The following is an 18,153-nucleotide window of genomic DNA, read 5'->3' as shown; positions in this document are numbered from 1 at the left end:
ACATAGCAAGTTCTTGGCTTAAAAACAAACAAACAAACAAACAAATACCAACAAGACAGCTTATAGATGGGAGAAGATATTTCCAAATTGTATATCTGAAAAGGGATTTGTATACATAGTATACAAATAACTGTTCCATATAAAACTTAAAAAAAAAACAAAGTGATTTTAAAATGAGCAAAATATTTGAATAGCCTTTTCTTTGAGAAGATACACAAATAGCCAGTGACTACATGAAAAGATGTTCAATGTGATCAGTCATTAGGGAAATGCAAATCAAAACAGTAAGATGCCATTCATGCCTATTAGATCAGCTAAAATATTTAATAAGCGCTAACAAGGATATGGAGAAATCAGGCCCCTCATACATTCCTGGTGGAAAAAAATGAAATGCCATTTCTCTTTCCTACAGGCGATGTCTAAATTCCTTTAAAACACATTGTTACCATATAGATGAAATGAAATGAAAACACACGCAAACAACATTGTCCATCACTGAGTATAGCAGCGGGGTTCAGAATGCCCCCAAAGTCGGAGCAGGGCTGGAGTTGTGGCTCAGTTAGTAAAGAGTTTGCTTTGAAAGTTTGCTCCCGAGAGCCTACAAAAGAAGCTGGGGGGTGGGGGTGGGGAACAGTCTTGTAACTCTGTCTTGGGAAGACAGAGATGGGGGCGGGGTTCCAGAGGCTTGCTCCCGCATAGTCTAAACAAGGAGCTCCAGGTTCACTGAGAGGCCCCGTCTCAAAAAACAAGATGAAGAACTCAAAAGATGGCTCAACCATTAAAAAAGAACACTTGCTGCCTTTGCAGAGGACCCAGGCTCAGTTCCTAGTCTGTTTGATAGCTCACAGTTGCCCATAACGCCAGCTCCAGAGAATCAGGTGCCCTCTTCTGACATTTGCAGACTCATGCACACGTGTGGTGCACATACATACACATACATACATAAAATAAACACATTTTAAAAGTGAGGTGGAGAGCAATTAAGGAAGACATCTGATGTCAACCTCTGGTCTCCACTTACACTGGCACATACACACGTGCACACACAAACACATGCACACACACAAAAAGTAGAAACAGCCTAAAGCAACAAATGGATGATTAAACATTTGCTATGTCATCCAATAGGATATTATTTTATAATAAAAGAAATCTATGAAATACTGTCAGGCATGCCTCTAATTCTAGCCTGCTGGAGGCTGGAGGCAGGAGGATTACAAATTCAAGGCTACCCTGGGTGGCATAAAGAAACACTGTCTCAAATAAACAAAGGATGGAAATAATACAAGCTGCAGCCCAGGTAGGCCTTGACAACACTGTGCTAAGTGAAAGAAACCAACCACACAGGACTTCGTAGTGTATGATTCCGTTCATGCGAGATGGCTAGAACAGGAAAACCGATCCAGGCAGAAAGCAGAGGCTCGGACAGTGAACCTAGGGCTGATGAGAAGGACTGTTCACGAGGAGGAAGTGTCTCCATAGGGGGGTAAAGACGCTCTAAAATTGGGTTGTGGTGACGATGACACAACTTTGTAAATAGGCCAAGACGCAGTGGATTTTGAATGTATGGTATTTTCATTTTAGATTATGTAAATTACATCTCAATAAAGGTATTAAAATATATACCATAAAAATGTACATTAAAAGATACAAGCAGCGCTACAAGCCTCGGGAGAAGAGCAGTGAGTTCAAAGCCAGTCAGGGCTGCATAGCAAGACCCTCTCAAAAAGTTTAATCAACGCAAAACCAAAACCAAGCAAAAACAAATAGATTGGAACTCCTGGGTGAGCAAGAAGTTGGCCACATACTTACTGCGTATATACTGCATTTGTACATACTTTCCTCTGGGTGTGGGGTGCTGAGCCAAGTCAACAGGGCCACTTAATGTCAGGCAGAGAACTGGGGTCTTTCCATGGTTAGTAAATGGTCTTTAGAGTCCCCGTGGACCTGACCTGTGTCTTGTTATTTTAGGGCTCGAGGGTGGAAGGACATGAATCTGTTGATTCCCGCTCTGAACTTTCTCCATAGTGTTGTTCTCACAAACACGTGCTGGAAAGCGCAGGTGAGAACCTTTTGAACCAGAGAATAAAGAATTCCATACCCCACAACAAATAAAGATGCTAAGAGTGGAGGAATCTCCTGAGCAAGAAGCACAATTATAAACTCCCAGAAGTCAGTGCCTTCCAAAGGAGAGCCAGATAGACAATAAGATTTCCAATCAATAAGATTGGAAAAGGTTAAAAGAAAGGCCTCTGTTGTCCCAGACATCACACCTTTGGGACAGATCATGACAGACAGAGCTGAGAGAAAAGGAGCTGTCCATCACATGCGCTTCAGGTTCCTGGGACAACAAGCCCCAATATTCTCTCTAACTTAAAAACAAGAGATTCTCAAGTCCTCCCTGTGACTGAGGTCCCCTGTGCAAGAAATACTGCTAAAGAATTTAAGAAACCCAGTGAACAAGTTTAAAAAATGGTTCAGTGGTTAGGAACAGTTAGTGTTTGTCCAGAGGACCTGTGTTGGGTCCCTGGCACCAACCACCTGTAGCTCCAGCTCCTGAGGAGCCAACGCCTCTCCATTCACGTGTAAGCACGTGTGCGCTCACACACACACACACACACACACACACACACACTTTTTAAAGGAAATTGAATGATTAACATTAAAGTTGTCGCTTTATGAAGATGTTCATCTTCATAGCGTTCTGCGATCAAAAGAAAAAACCCAAGAGATCCTAAATGCACTTAATTCGTATATCTATACATTTTTAAATGTTGCTGAAAAGAACAGCTAGAGAAAAACCAAACTTCCGCGCGACGGTCAGAACATCGGCGGGGCCCTGGGCATCGGGCTGAGGGACACGGGACCTTCCTGGGTCGCCTCCCAGCGGCTGGGAGCAGCAAGGCGGCCAGGTAGCCGGCGCGGGCTGCGGGCCTCGGGGACGCCGGCCTCCGGTCGGTCGGTCGGTCGGTCGGTCGTGGGCGCGGGGCCTCCGGCCTCTCCCTGGGCGCCGCCCCCGGCCCGGCCCGGCCCGGCCCGGCTCGCTCGCTCGCTCGCTCGGCTCGGCTCGTCCGCGGCCAGGCGGGGCTCGCCGCACTCGGAGCGGCAGCTGCCCGGGGCGCTCGGGTCGGGTCGCCCGGCCGCGGGGACGCACAGCGCCCGCCAAGTCGCCGCCTCGGGTCAGAGTCGCCCCGGGCCACGCGGCCGGCCAGAGGGAGGCGGAAGGAGAGGACCCGAGGCGCCGCGCTGGGGTCCTCGGGTCGTGCGCGGCCTGAGGGGACCGAGTGTGACGACAAGGTGACCGGGGCTGAGGAGAAGTCGCACTCTGACAGGACCCGGTGTGACGGACAGCGGGCGTCTCGGCTGAGGGGTCGCCGCGGACCGAGAAGTCACACTCTGACAGGACTGTGTGACAGACAGACCAGGTGAGGGGGTGGGGGCGGCTCGGCCTGAGGGGACGGGATCTGACGGACAAGGTGACCACCGGGTCTCAGCCGAGGGGACACAAGCTGAGCAGTCGCACTCTGACGGGACCGTGTGACTGACAGCCTAACCCGGTTTCAACCAGAAGGGACACGGGCTGGCAAGGGACACTCTGACAGGACCGTGGGAGTGACAGACAAAGTGACAGGATCTTGACGGAGAGGGGACCCGGCTGAGGAGAAGTCACGCTCCGACAGGACCAAATGTGTCACCCAAGGTGACGGAGTCTGGGTCTGGGGGGGACACGGGCTGAGGAGAAGCCACGCTCCGAGACGAGCGAGCGTGCGAGCGTGACAGCAGCGCGGGCGGGATCGGGGACCGAAACGGCGTGAGGGGGTCTGGCCTGAGGGCCGAGCGTGACTGACAGGGTGACTGTCGTCGGGCCGAGGGGGCCCGGGCCGGCCGGGCTCGGAGGGTCACAGCGGAGCTACCTCAGGCTCCCAGTGAGGGCGCGCAGACGTGCGCGAGCTCGGGGCCGGGTGGCCGTCCCCGCCAGCCCCTGACAGGAAAGCCAGGCGACGGGGGGGGGGGGGGGGGGGACCGCGTGGTGCCGACTTTTGGTGACAGTTTTCGGAGAGAGAGAGAGAGAGAGAGAGAGAGAGAGAGAGAGAGAGAGAGAGAGAGAGAGAGAGAGAGAGAGAGAGAGAGAGAGCCCGAGGCGCCTGAGGGGGAGGGGTGTGCGGGTGATCACCCTGGCGACTTGGCCCGCGGCCCCCGCCCGGAGCTGGCCCAGGTGTGGGGACTGTCACCGAGGCCCCTCCCCGCCAGGGCCCCCCTTCCAGTCTACCTAGGGGGCGAGCACGGGGACAGGCTCAGCGCAGCCCTGGTGTGTGTGTGGGGGGGGGGGAGGTGGGTGTGTAGCTCGGGTGCTTTATGGCTTGGGATTGGGGAGGAGCCTGAGGTGAGGAGGCAGGCCCTGGGAGTAGCCAGGGCTGCTTTTATATAAGGGACGCGGGAGGTCAAGAAGGGGCCTGGACCTCTGCTGGGGATCAGAAGGCAGCGGCGGCTCTAAATTCTTCTTCCCTCCCATTGCCCAGGTGAGTGGCCCCACCGTCGACATCGCGTTTTGTTGGAGCGTGGTGTTGAGTGTGAGGTGGCCCAACCGCCCCCCAGGTTCGTACGGATCAGGATGGGTTTGCGGTGTTCTTGTTACAGTAAGGATCTACTTCCCTTCCGAAGCTAACGGTAGGAAGGTAGTGTCAGGAGGAAAGAGAAGAGTTAAGTCTTCTGTCAGGATGAAGCTGAAGTTTTTCTCCTTTGCAGGATGAAGGACAAAAATGTAAAATTAAACGATCACTTGGAAGAAGCAAACAAACAAACCAGATGAACCAAGTTGTAGGATAGCTAACAGTTGGAAAGCCTCTTGATTTTGAAGTTCATTATTGTAATGTCAACTATTGTCATGCACGAAGCAAATTGTTAACAGGAGTTATTAAATGAATAACTTAGTCTTGGACTTGGGCAGGTCTTCCACGGATATCAGGTGCTCTGTGGGAGTCTTCCTGTCCACAGCTAAGCGATCAATTGCTGACTGAAAACACAGCTCCAGGTGCTACACGATTTAGAAAACCTGGCTAGGGTAGGACCTGACGTTCTCTAGGGCTTCTCAAAGATGTCTCTCTGGAAAATTTTGATAGAAACACAGATGCTAAGAGCATTTGAAGTGATGTTCCAGAAGATTCAGCTTCAACTTTTAAATAAGTTCTCTGCTGTCTATCTTCAACCAGATTTGCTCCAAAGTTAAGTACATGTCTGTAATATTTTAATATATGAAGATTTGAAATCAGTCATACATTAGCTGGACTGAAGCATATCATGAGGCCATCCCTTTTTGTCTTACTGTGGGGTTTGTATAAATTTGCTCCTGGTTTTGTGCCACTTCATATTTAAGTTGCTGAGAATTATATCTTCACTGAGAAGATCTAAGAAGAAACTGGTGCTCATCTCAATCTTTTGCAGCTCACTAGAAGGAAAAAAAATTGACAGTTTTATTTTTAAGAAAAAAATTCCTTTTCATGTGTAAAATTTTCGTACTCTGATAACTGCTGTGGAGCAAGGGCAGCAATGGAGGCTAAAGTTCTCCAGAACTCCAGGCCGAAGAGTTTCTAGATACCGTTTCCTCATTCTTTCCTATTTAAAAGAATATAAGTTCTTTAAAACATAGAACTAAAATACCCAGAGACTTCACATCTTTTACTGAGTTTAAGACTGCTTTGACATTTTTTTTGTGATAACTATTTCTAATAATTAAATATAATATTTCCTTCAGAGGGACTGGTTTTCTCAACATTCATGCCACCACATTTTTCAGAATCACTTTTATTTTTAAAAAATCCAAATTACATTAAAAAAATCACATCATTAATTTCAAAATTCCGTTGACATTTAAAATTCATATACGAAGAAAAGTATGACTTTAAAATTTTGATGTAGAAATGGATCACTGATTACGTTACTAATTGTTTTCTGTTAGTGAATTTTATATATTTCAACAAAAAAAATTTTTCCTATAATTCTCTGAAAAATACGGATATTTGTCATCGGCCTTGTCAAGATCCTCCTGTGTGGGGAAGCTATGTAAAGGCACCACTGTGAGAACATATATAAGTATTAGTGGTGTATATCATTTCCTCTTCAGATTATGAAGCAGTTGCTAACAGCAGGAGACTTTCATAAAAATTTTGTTAAAATAATTTCCCCCAAATGTTTCCATATTTTCACAGCTTTCATAGGGTCTGTAGGTGCCCGGTGCATATGTTGGCCGTTCCAATTTGTGTCTTTTTGCTAGGTTTATCGTCATTTGAACTTGGAAATATTCTCTGTGTCATAAAGTGAGGCAAATATACTGGAAGAAATTTCTGCTTTCATAGGATTCCACTAAGCAAATATTTGTAGTAGATTAAAATGCGCTAGTCAAGACAATTTGATTTAAGTCAATAGTATATAATTTTAAACATATGCTCAGCCCACAAATTGTCAAACTGAATTTCTCTTTTGCTTTTCTTATTTTGTGGCAAATTTCCCTGTTATCTATTACTTCACTTCACTCTCTTTCTTAATGCCTAAAAGCGGCAAAAAGAGCAGCGGCGTGATTGCCTACAAAGATCATTAAAAACGGAACTAAGTTGACCAAAACCAGCAAGACTGGTTAATATGTCTCACCACCATATACCATGCGTGAATTAGTTTCACAGCATATGAGGGTTTTTTTTAAATTAATTTTAATTTTTAAAAAATCTTCCTGGGCTTTCTTTGTCTAGTATTTGCAGTGTTCTCACAATACAGAGGTAGATTTTGAAGAGTTATACAATATATATTTAAAAGTTATTTATTTAATAAGCCAACATATTTTAAATTTTATTTATCCAGCACATGTAACTGCATTTAGAAGGAGATCTCAAACACAATAGGCCATACTTTGGTGAAATGTATGATTCATGTTAAGACACTATCCACCACTAGTATGGTATATCCTTAAATCATTGTCTTAAGACCTAGGTTTATGTGTTCTTACTATTTCATTCAATTATACATACATGTCAATATTTTAATCTCAAATATTCTGTTTAGAGTTTGGGAGTTTATACTGTTTATTTCAAGCATTATGAGCTTTCAAACTTTCTATACTTGGAAAGTTGGGAGTTTTCAAGTTATTAATCTTTGTTTTTGTTTGTTTGTTGATTTTTGGTATGGCTGCAAGCCTGGATCTCTTCAATAAGAGCTTGGCCCTGAATTTAACTGAGCTGATATCCTAAAGACGGCCTACATGCCTATCTAGGTCAGCGCTAACTCCTTCACAAATCTGACTGGTTTGCTCTCTTAGTACTTTTGAGATAACTGTTGAGAAAGATGATAATGCCTGTCATATTATAGCCAATTCAAGAAAAATTTATAGAAATATTCTCCTTTCAGCTGCAAATTATGTTCCCTATTCCCTGATGATTTTTGGACAAAAACAACCATAACATTTTTTTCCATCTTTATGAGTCTTTCATAGACAAGCGGTCTTTGTGCTCATACTAAGTTTCCAGGGCGGCAGGCTTGTACATTTATTTGATAAACCCTGCTCTTTATGGATTTTTATGGTACACTTTGAGAGCATCGAATATATGTTATCCAGGGCAAGTTTATTTTACCAAACATAGTAATATCCTTCAGCTCCAAAGGTTTACTACAGTTTACAACACCTAAAAAAAAAACACATAATACCTTTTGCTAGTCATTAAAACTGTTTGTCTGTTTGTTTTTTACAACAAACAATAACCCAAATCAGCTTTTTGAAAAGCTTGATAAGTCACTTGTGCCTGCTAATAGGCCACCCACTTACTGGCAGGGAGCAACTGGACAAGCTCGTAAACGGCCGTACATTTGAAGCCCTCCACGGATTAACATATTATTTTAAGAGACTTTCTTTCCTATGCAAGAAACGGACTTGGACAGGATTCGGCAGCCTAGGCCGATTCCAATTAGTCCCTCAGTGAGTTGTGTGCTTGCTGAGTGGGTCGAAAGAGGCTTGTGCGTCGTCGGACTGGGAGTGCCGGGGAGAATTGCTGTGGGGCTTGAACAGCATGCATGTCTAAGATTGCTGTGGGGCTTGAATTGCACAGCGCTGGAGGAAAAAAAAAAACCTTCCAAGACCTGGAATTAGCGGGCTCAAGTAGTGTCAGAGCTGCAAAGTTAGGGCTATGGAGGCAGAGAAAGGCTCAAGCTGATGCTTAAGTGGGGGTGAGTGTCTGTGGATTTCTCTTTGGAGTGGGAGCCCGGATTCTCATTAACCTCTGCCTTCTTAATAGCAAGTGCTGTTGGGGCTCCCTCAGAGTCTTGGCTCTCCTTTCAAGCACACCAGTGACCAGGACAGTGACTGAGAAATCTTTTTTGATAGAGTATAATGGATTTTTCTCCACTGCACCCTTTCAGACACAAAAGAAAGATGCCATCAATCCTTGCAACTTGCATTGGTTATAATAAATTTAAACCTTTGAGGCAGAATTTAAACTAGATAATAGAATGAGGTTTTATTATATTTAATCATTTATTTTCATTATTTATTTAGGTATTGGAAGTCAAACTCTGGCCCCTCTCCCAAGCAAAGTAGTGCTTTGCTACAGTTATACCCCTAGGCTCCACTTTATTGTTTTTGTGCTGTTTGTTTGGTTTGAAGTACTGGTAATTGCATGTGCTAGGCAAGTGTTTTATCACTCTCCAGCTATAGTTTATATGTTTTATGTGGATGCTTGCTTTGCTTGCATGTATGTCTGTGTACCACTTGTATGGCGGGTACCTGAGGAGGTTGGAAAAGGGTGTCCAATCCCTTGGCTTACAAATGGTTGTGAGTCACTATGTGGATGCTGGGAATCAAACCTGGGTCCTCTAAAAGAGCAGCCAGTGCTCCTAACTGCTGGGCCATCTCTCCAGGCCCACTTTATTATTTTTAGAAAATAGCTTCACTGCTAGGTTTAACTACTTTAAAAAAATCTTAATATATGGACTTATCTAGAATTATAATATGGAGATAAAGTGTATTGAAACAGATTATCTGACCCCTGGGAAGAGTTCATGTTGGCATGGACCTGGAGTGAGGAGTCCTTCTCAGTTTACTGCTGATAAGGACAAGGGCAATGTGAGGGAAGTGGAGAACAGGGGAATACCCTGAGAAGGTGGAGGGAGGAGTAGAACATACAGATCCTGCTCTTCTCTGCTCTCAGGCACAGGTTGTGTGCTTACCACCGTGTCCTAGAGTGTAAGATTAGCTTGAAAGAATTTCCCTGTTCTATGGTGACATCTCAGGCTTCTAGAATCACTGAAATTCTAAGGTTGCCTCTCTCTGTTACTCTTGCTGGCTCTCAAGTAACTTGTGGAGAGAATCTAGCAAAGGGAATAGAGACAGGCTATTCTTTCTTCCTGTGTGTTTAAGCAATACATTCTCCTTTATAGGGAAGGCAATTAGGACTGTGAGACTGAGTGCTGGGATGAAATTCTGGAAAGAACTCCTTAACTTTGATCCCACCCCTGCAGCTGTCATTACCCCACTGAAAGTACATTGTCATATGAAGGTCTGGAGACCACTCCAAAGAGCCAGTGTTCCAGGCACAGTTACCTGACCACCTCTCAGAAAAAGAAAGGTTGCTTCCTAGATTGCTTGTTGCCTGAAAACACAGGTAACATTCATGTGGAGTTGGAAAGAGAGAGCAGAAATCATGTTTGGCAAATGCATAGAGTCACTGCACTTAGGAGGGGAGGAAGGGCTCATATGTGGAACTGGATAAAGGGGGTTAAAAGAAGGGAAATAAAATAAGGTAATACGTCGTCCTTGGCAGCAAAATATACATGAGACCAACTATGTGTAATAGCAGTGATAAGAAAAGATAAATTATTTATTTGCCTTGCATACATAATTTTTCTTTTAAAAATCAAGACATGCACCTAAGAAATGGCTCAGTGGGTAAAGGTACTTGATGCCAAGCCTCACAACCTGAGTTTGATCCTCAGGACTCCCACGGTAGAAGGAAAGAATGGACGCCCGAAGGTTGTCCTCTGAACACATACATAACAAATAAATGTAATTTTAAAAATTTAAATCAAAACAGATTGCAGATGTTCCTCAAACTATTTTCAACTCAAAAGAAAATAAACAGTTATTGTGCAATAGCATTTCACCTAGGAAATGTCATCCAAGTTCAGAGCTGTGAGCTGGCAGTTAGATAATGTAATCAAGCACTATACTATCACCCCCTCGTTATGCCCTTGATTTCCTCCACGATGCCACACTAATTCCCTGCTGTCTTCATGCGTTAGTTCTGCCAGTCCTTTAAAGCATCTTCCTAATAGAGAGCAGTGAAAGGGGTTTTTCAATCACTTCAGTGGGAACATTTGACTAAGAAGAAGAAATGGTGCTTAATGCTCTGGCAGATCCACTTCACACATACTCTGTTTTCTTCTCTTTGAAATAGTTACAGCAGCTCAATAAAGCTCTGTCAGAAACCAAAGCTTGGTGACCACTTCCAAATCAGCCTTATTAGTTCTGTGAGTCAGCTGACTGGTGGGATAGCAGTTAAGAATGGCCACCATCACACCCTGTACTAGTGTTACCTGCCGTTAGTGTTTTACACAACCTTTCCAGTTTGTGAACCTAAAACTGAGAATCCCAAAGCCTCACCTAACTACATCTTGTCCCTTTCTTGCATTTGATAATAACCCGTGTAAACAAGCTTTTGAGTGTGTGAAAAAGTATACCCATATGAGTTCTTTTTCTTATTTTGTATACTGGTTAAGGTTAATAAAAGAGAACACAACATGTGAATGATATAAATATAAGTGAAGTTGAAACTTCAAAAAATTATTTGCATATGTCAGAATAATCCAGAAAAGTAGAGAGTGCACCCAGTCAAGCATTTGGCAATGGAAAATTGCTACACGTTTCCTTGAAGCATTTGGAACGACTTAGTAACATCCTGATTTTATTTAAAGGCAATATAATATTTTAAATTTTATGTTCAACAGTGTTCAGATTCACTGGGTTTTAGGACTCACAAGTAATGGATGAGAAGTTTCTTAAAGGAGGGTACCAATGGGGTTTTATTCATCTCTCTGTCTCCAGCATATAGCACAGTGATTAGGAAGTGCTCAGTAAACTTTTTCTAAAAGTGTAAGGAAGGCTAGAGATGTAGTGAAGTTGGAGGAGTGCTTGCCTAGCGTGCAGAGCACTCTGGATTCAGTCCTCAGCACCACATTAATACAGACAAACCAACGAACAACTTGGAATCTTAGCGCTCAGGAGGTAGAGGCCAGAAAATCAGAGGTTCACCATATTTCTTGGCTCTACACAGTGAATTTGGGCCAGCCTGGATTTATTCGGCTATATTCTTATTCATAGCTTATGTGATATTCTTTACTATATTTCACTTCATTCATAGAATCCCTGGGAACTAACCTGTGAAAATCACCCTCACTGGCTTGCTAGATTACTTAGAAAGACTCAGTGCTATTGTCTATAAGTTCCTGTCAAGATAGGCCAATTGGTTGTTGGTAGCTCCTGTTACTGTAGGCTAACTAGATCTCTGAGACATGATCTCACTGGTTCTTTTTGTCTTTGAGTGGTAGTTAGGAATCCTGAGTCTCAAAGATTAAATTTTATACTATCACAGGAAAGGATCTAGCCCTGGAGGACTAGTCTATGTTAAGTACATAAAACAATTCTCAATTCCAGTTTAATGAAAGTTGACAATGAGCCTTTGGTAGAGATTTTTAGTAACGGTTTTGTTTCTTACTTTAAATTCTTTGATTTGGGGACTGCAGCCAGGGGTGTGGCTCAATGCTAGAGGGGTCTAGCATGCAAGGTCCTGTAGACAACACACTATGATTTAGGAGCTGAAGAACTTTGTATTTACGTATCTCTGACGTCACTGTAATTTAGTTCAGGCTGTGTAGAAAGCAGTTGAGCAATGTGTTGTATTCTGTAATGCTATACCCCCACTTCTGAGGCTTTTGCCAGAGCGCTAGAGGATACAAGAAAAGCCCAGATACAAGAACTTCGTAAAAGCATTGTTATAAGAACCCATATTTGAGCCAGCCATGGTGGTATGCACCTGTGATCCCAGCACTTGAGAGGCTGCAGCAGGAGGATTGCATGTTTGAAGCTAGCCTTGGCCATATAGTAAGATCCTATCTTAAAACCATATTTAAAAGTGACACAGATATTCAGCAACAAAGAAAATAGTGAACTTTTTAGTTTCTCTGTGATCCTGATCAGTAAAGTTCAAGGCAAAGCATAGGTATCCTTTAGCTAGATAAATGTAAAGGCACTATATTGAGTTTTTACTGTTATACCCAAATTTTATTTCACGCTTAGTTTTGTTTCCCATATTGGATTTACCCATGCTCTTTTTATTTTTGTGACTTATTTGGGAATGAAAAAAAAACCTTAAAATCCATCTTTTTTTAAACAGTCTCATAATGTTCACAGCCATACATAAGGTTCAATTTTGCAGATTTCTTATGGCCTGTGATCTTTTAGATCTTTAGTGTGTGCTGTCAAATAAAGTTTTGAAAAAGTTTGCAGAATTACTTTCTTTTAAAGCCCTCCACTTTTAATTTTTTCTTAAAAATATATATGTATTATGTTCTCTTTGTTTTTTTTCCCCCTCTCTCTCTAAAACTGAATGACCCCGTGAAAGAATTATTTGGTTTTCTAACTCCAGGCAGAATGTTGAACATGTAATCATAAATAGTCACTGAAAAAGAAGCCTGTTAAAGTAAACTTCCCTTATCAATGAGACCTTGATACAAAATGTGATAGAAATACTGTACATAATAATGTCTTGAAAATAGCAGGGAGTAGGTTTCCCTAAATCCCCATGAGCCATGAAAAAAATCACATATACTTACATAGATATACACATATACATACAGAGTACAGCAATAGTCCTTAGACTTTTCTTTCTTTTTTTTTAATGTATTGTTCTAGAAATTCCAGAAGGAAAATTTAACTGCTTTTGCCTTTGACCCAGGTTATATATTGTTCTTGTCCCTTTCATATATATATATATATATATATATATATATATATATATATATATATATATATGTCTATGATGAACACATGCATGTGTGTATATATACATACATATATATATACACATATATATATGGCATCAGTGGCTTATGGCTTAGAATACTCTTTCCATCTCAAAGTGTTAAAAGTCTTCTAGAAGTTTTATATCAGTGATACTAAATATTTTCTTTGGCTCCCAAGTTCCTGCTGATTTAGTCCCTAATGTCAACCAATGTGAACTGTAGCTAACAAGACTTCAATTTCTAGGTCTTAGAATCTATTGGTAGAACAGATTCAATGTCTTGACACCTTAGAGTAAATCCCCCGAAGCTTTTCTGTGGGTGGATGCAGTATGAGGCATCAAATCCTGAGCCTTGAGCATGCTAGGTAAACTGTTCACCACTGAGCCACCTCCTTAACACCTCACATCCTGTGCAGAATGACCATTCCCTAATCTAGTTATTATAGCTACTTCACATTTATGAATTAATAAATTGCCTTATTACCATTTATGTTTGGTATTTAAAATGACAGAAAATATTGACCACTTAGAAATAAATTCTGAACATGAAATGAGGGCAGTACACAAGGAAAATACATTTGAAGAATTTATGTGAAATCAGATAGAATTTATTTCCCATACATAGTGCTGTGGAATATTGAGAGAACCTCAATGTAGGCATAACCACAACTTTCAGATTTGGCAAATGTTGCCGGCATGTTTATTGTATCCCACAAACTTCATCTTTACTGAATGACCACTGACTTTAGGAACCATGTATCTTTACATCGGGATCAAAATCTGTTTTCTGAAAACACAGTCACATAAATGATGAGACTGGAGCTTGGGAGACTAAAGATCACAAATGTGCTGACTACAAACCTGCATCTAACACTGGGCAGTTAAAGACCCTGGTTCAGAGATGAGAAAATGACAGTGACTGAACATACAATATACCGGCATGAGTGCCCATACAGCCCATTCCATGTGTTGACTACTGCTCAGAATGGTCTCTGACCCTAACAAATATGTATAGATAACTCATTTGATTTTGATATGAATATAAAGCTTTAAATATCAACATTATAGAGTATTCAAATTGCTCTTAATCTTCACCAAAATGAAATGTGAGTGGAAGACAGACTTACTCTGATAAGTAATCTAATACAGTCTGTCTTCTGTACCACATTACATTTGCTGATTTATGGGGAGAGGTGTCATTTCTTTATGCTTATGTTCCTGTCATGCATTATTAGAGTGTAGGGAATGTATACCACAGCTCTTGTCATCCTTTTTACTGATCTGTGCACTATATACCTTCCTAGTTCTGGCCTGCAAAGTCCTTGATATGTACTTCTCAACTCGATTTTTAGGAACAACTATGTGCTTTTTCAGTATCATTTGCACATAGTTCTTAATATTACTACTCCCCAAACTGTCAGGGAAATCCCAGAATTGCTCTTTTTTAATGTGAATTCACGTTCTCTATAACATTTTTAGGAAATGTGGAATTAACGTCAGAAGAGACTTTCACTTTGCTCACTCTGATACTCTGGAGCAGGTAAAGTGAGACATGAAAAAGGGAAAAATGTTAATTACAGACTTCAACATTCTGCTTTAGCTCTCCTTGTTGTCCTGGTCAGAGGAACAGGTTTCATAATGGCCTAGGGGCCTGAGCACTGTTTTTTACATTCCTGTTTGTAGACTTCCAATTGCAACTGTGGCAAATTCTGTTTAGTACAATTGGGAAAAGTTTATAATAATGCACAGCACAAATGTTGCTGAGACTTACTATCTAGGCATCGTGTAAGACTGACTCCCTTTCATACTTTTTGTCAGGTCGGATAAAACACCATCAAATTTTGACCTATCCATTGGCTTATAATGAATAGTAGTCTTTTTTTTTTTTTTCTAACAGGGTTTCTCTGTGCATCCCTGGCTGTCTTGGAACTCACTTTGTAGACCATGCTGGCCTCAAACTCATAGATCCGCCTGCCTTTGACTCCTGATGAGGAGATTAAAGGTGTGTGTCACCATGCCCAGCTTTTAATAATAGTAATTTAATTGCTCAGCTATTTCATATATGAACCACAAGTACTATCGTCATAGTTATTTAATAGTTAATCTTTTCCAAGGAAGATCTATATTAATGAACAACTTCAAAGTATCAGACTGAGAAACTGATTTACATATAAAAGCAAAACCAAAAAATAAGCCTCTTTAAAATATTGCCTTGTGACATCTCTGGACACCCAATTCTTCCTTGTGAGCCTTCATCTGTGGATGTGGAATGAAGGTAGGAGTCTGTTTGCTAAAGCTGAATGCAGGGAACCTGCACCCTCTCCACCCTTAGGCAACCTGCCATTTTCCTCCTCTTCTCACACCTGTTCAGCTACTAGGGCAAAGAAACACTGACTAGATGCGTGCAGGTCCTTTTCTTCCAGAAAGGAGCCCTACAGGAAGGATAAAGAGCCAAAGCGGGCTTGAGATGTTCTCTCATTTAATTACCCAAACTTCAGTTCCATTTTCGTACTCTTTCATGACTTGCTGCACACAAGGAATTAAACACCTGTTTAGGTAAGTTTTTGGTTCCGAGAAAGACACAGAATACCATAGCTGGGAGTCTTGAATCTGCCTAAGTCCCAAAGGGATACAGTTGAAATGGTTAACTAGCAACCCACAGCAACACGATGATTCAGGGCTGAAAATGAATGTGACTGAAATTCAAAGGAGGGAGTAGGTAGCCAGGAGAAGCCCTGCAGAGTAGAGTTCAGAAGTTCAAGAGGGTCGCCTTAAAAAAACAGTGCGAAAAATGTACAGAGAAAGAAACAACAAAGAGCCAAATAGAGCAGGTCTTTTCACAAAGACGTGGGCAGATCAGGGTAAAGTCACTGCTTCATGAACACGGGTTTCCTTTGGGGGTGGGGATGCTTTGGCACTATATCAAGGAGATTTAAGCTGCATTTCTTTTCTTTTTAATGAAGTACTGAGAAGCAAACCCAGGCCATGTGCATGCTAGGCAAGCAGCTGACTACCATGCCACGTGCCAGTTCCTGGCTGCATGGCTTTTCCAGTGTTCCACTGGCTGCATGGCTTAGCCAGTGACCCTGATCTGACCACTGCACATTGTGTACATGTATTGAAATAACATCTGTACTGTACACTGTATACAATCATTATGTGTCAACCAAAGACAAAATAGACAAGAATATTCTAGATACTGCTGTGTTATATACTCTGAAATGGATAATTTTATGTTTCTTCAAAAATTAATGTTCCTGGCTTGAGATAGTCAAAGAGAAAGAAAAAAAAAAAAGAATCTCCAGTGTAAGAAAACCAAGGCTGGAATAGTGACTAAACATAGCCCCAGGGGACTCTACACAAACAAACTGGAGGTGGAGAATCCAGGGATATGAGCAGGCAGAAATGGGTTTGGAAATGTAGATCTTTCAGACCGATGATGAATGGTCTGGAATGCAGATAGAGGAGTAGGGGTTTTATCTTAGCAGTGGGAGATTCCAGATCTTAAGAAGTTGGAGATGGTTTAGTCAGAAGATTAACCTGGCAGCTGTATGCAAAGAAATCCATCAGGAAGCTGTTAAAACATCTGGACATAATGTGTGGAACACCTGTGGGACTGAAGACAGAGGCCCACCTGAGCCGTGCTCTGAAGTACCGGTATAGTCTACACTCTGATGCACACTGACCTGGAGCAAAGGAGGACAGCTTTGAGGTGACACTGTCATAGAATTCAAGCATATGCTTTGACCATTCATCAAAGTATCCACAGTGTGCTGCAGAGAGAATGCCTTTCACCCTCAAATTAGATCCATACTGTCTTGAAGAGTAAACTACTCTGGGGACTTGCCATAGGTTTTAGGGTACCTTCTCTGTGTATCTCTTTATATGTTGGACACAGAGGCTACTACATTAGGCAAGACAGAGCTGGTCCCTTTCTTTATGGAACTGTTACGCAGTCCCTATCAAAGGATAGCCAGCCATTAAAGAGAGTCATAGTTCAGCTCAGTGTAAGGAAAGAATTATAATAACTATAGCTATCCAGCAGTGGGAAAGGCTGCTGAGCAGGCAGAAAATGCTTTGTCGTTAGAATCCAAGTGAGTCTCTTCTAAGATGGCTTCCCCTACACACTTCCTTCATAATTAGCTACTTTGGAACATGAACATATGCTAAGTTTTTAGCTTTTTCATCAGTACTTATAAATAAGCTTATGTGAATGTATGTGCAAATTTGATTTTTAAAAGTATCCTACACTTAGTTCCACAGCTGGATGTGTGTGTGTGTGTGTGTGTGTGTGTGTGTGTGTGTGTGTGTGTGTGTTTTACTGGGAACTGAAACCAGTCTCTCCTATATGCTAAGCACATGCTATACCAATGAACCACACCCCCCCATACTCTAGTTCTCCAATTCTTTTTAAAGAAACTATTATTTTCCAATGCTTTCTCAGCCCTTCATTTATTTCCAATTTTAATATTTATAGTAAGTTCCTCTTTCATGTGATGTTTTTCACAAGCAATGCAAATTTCTGCAGAAGTGAGTTACGTAAATCTAAGTCAAGCTGCTGACCTTTAAGTCATTTGTTTTTCACTCCTGTGATGCAATGTCATGATTGAACAAAACCTGATGTGACTACCCACTCAGGGATATCTCTGGGGTGCCTTTTTTTTTTCATTTTTAAAAATTAGTTCTTTGAGAATTTCATTCAATGTATTCTGATCACACTCACTCCCTTCAGTCCCCAGATCCACTTCTTCGCTGCCCACTCAACTTTGTTTCCTTTTTAATTTTTACCTATCAAGTCCAATTCGGGCTGCCTGTATGCTGTTGATATGTGGCTCACAGCTGGAGCATGCTAGTAGAGCATGCTGGGAGAGCTACCAGGGACTACACTCTTAAAAGAAACTGACTCCTCCTCTCCCAGCAGCCACCAGTTTCCAATAGGTTTTTAACTAGGGGTGGGACTTGGTGCCTACCTCCCTTTTCCATGCTGGAGTGGGATGCTCTTTTGATGTGTGAAAATAGATAGCTTTTATTATTCAGCCTATTTGACTTAGTCATTACAAATATCAAATTGTTTCTCTCAACATTTAGTAACTAGACT

At 41.9% G+C, this 18,153-nt stretch overlaps 1 protein-coding gene across 4 annotated transcripts in view; it reads left to right on the top strand.

Moving 5' to 3' along the window:
- Positions 1–3,342: 3,342 nt before the first annotated feature.
- Positions 3,343–18,153, top strand: part of Pparg (peroxisome proliferator activated receptor gamma) — a 132,110-nt gene continuing 117,299 nt past the window's right edge. The window contains exon 1 of one of the 4 annotated variants that reach the window (XM_028863982.2): positions 3,343–3,425. The gene's annotated coding sequence lies outside the window, so the exon portion shown is untranslated. Of the gene's footprint in view, positions 3,426–3,588; positions 3,701–4,418; positions 4,521–4,570; positions 4,597–18,153 lie in introns of those variants that run through there. The other 3 variants (XM_028863984.2, XM_028863983.2, XM_037204254.1) reach the window with 3 other exon arrangements.

Source organism: Peromyscus leucopus, chromosome 3, assembly GCF_004664715.2.
Source record: "Peromyscus leucopus breed LL Stock chromosome 3, UCI_PerLeu_2.1, whole genome shotgun sequence".
In the NCBI taxonomy this organism is placed as follows: Eukaryota; Metazoa; Chordata; class Mammalia; order Rodentia; family Cricetidae; genus Peromyscus; species Peromyscus leucopus.
Note: the sequence above shows the minus strand (reverse complement) of the source record. Positions and strands in the feature narration are given on the sequence as shown.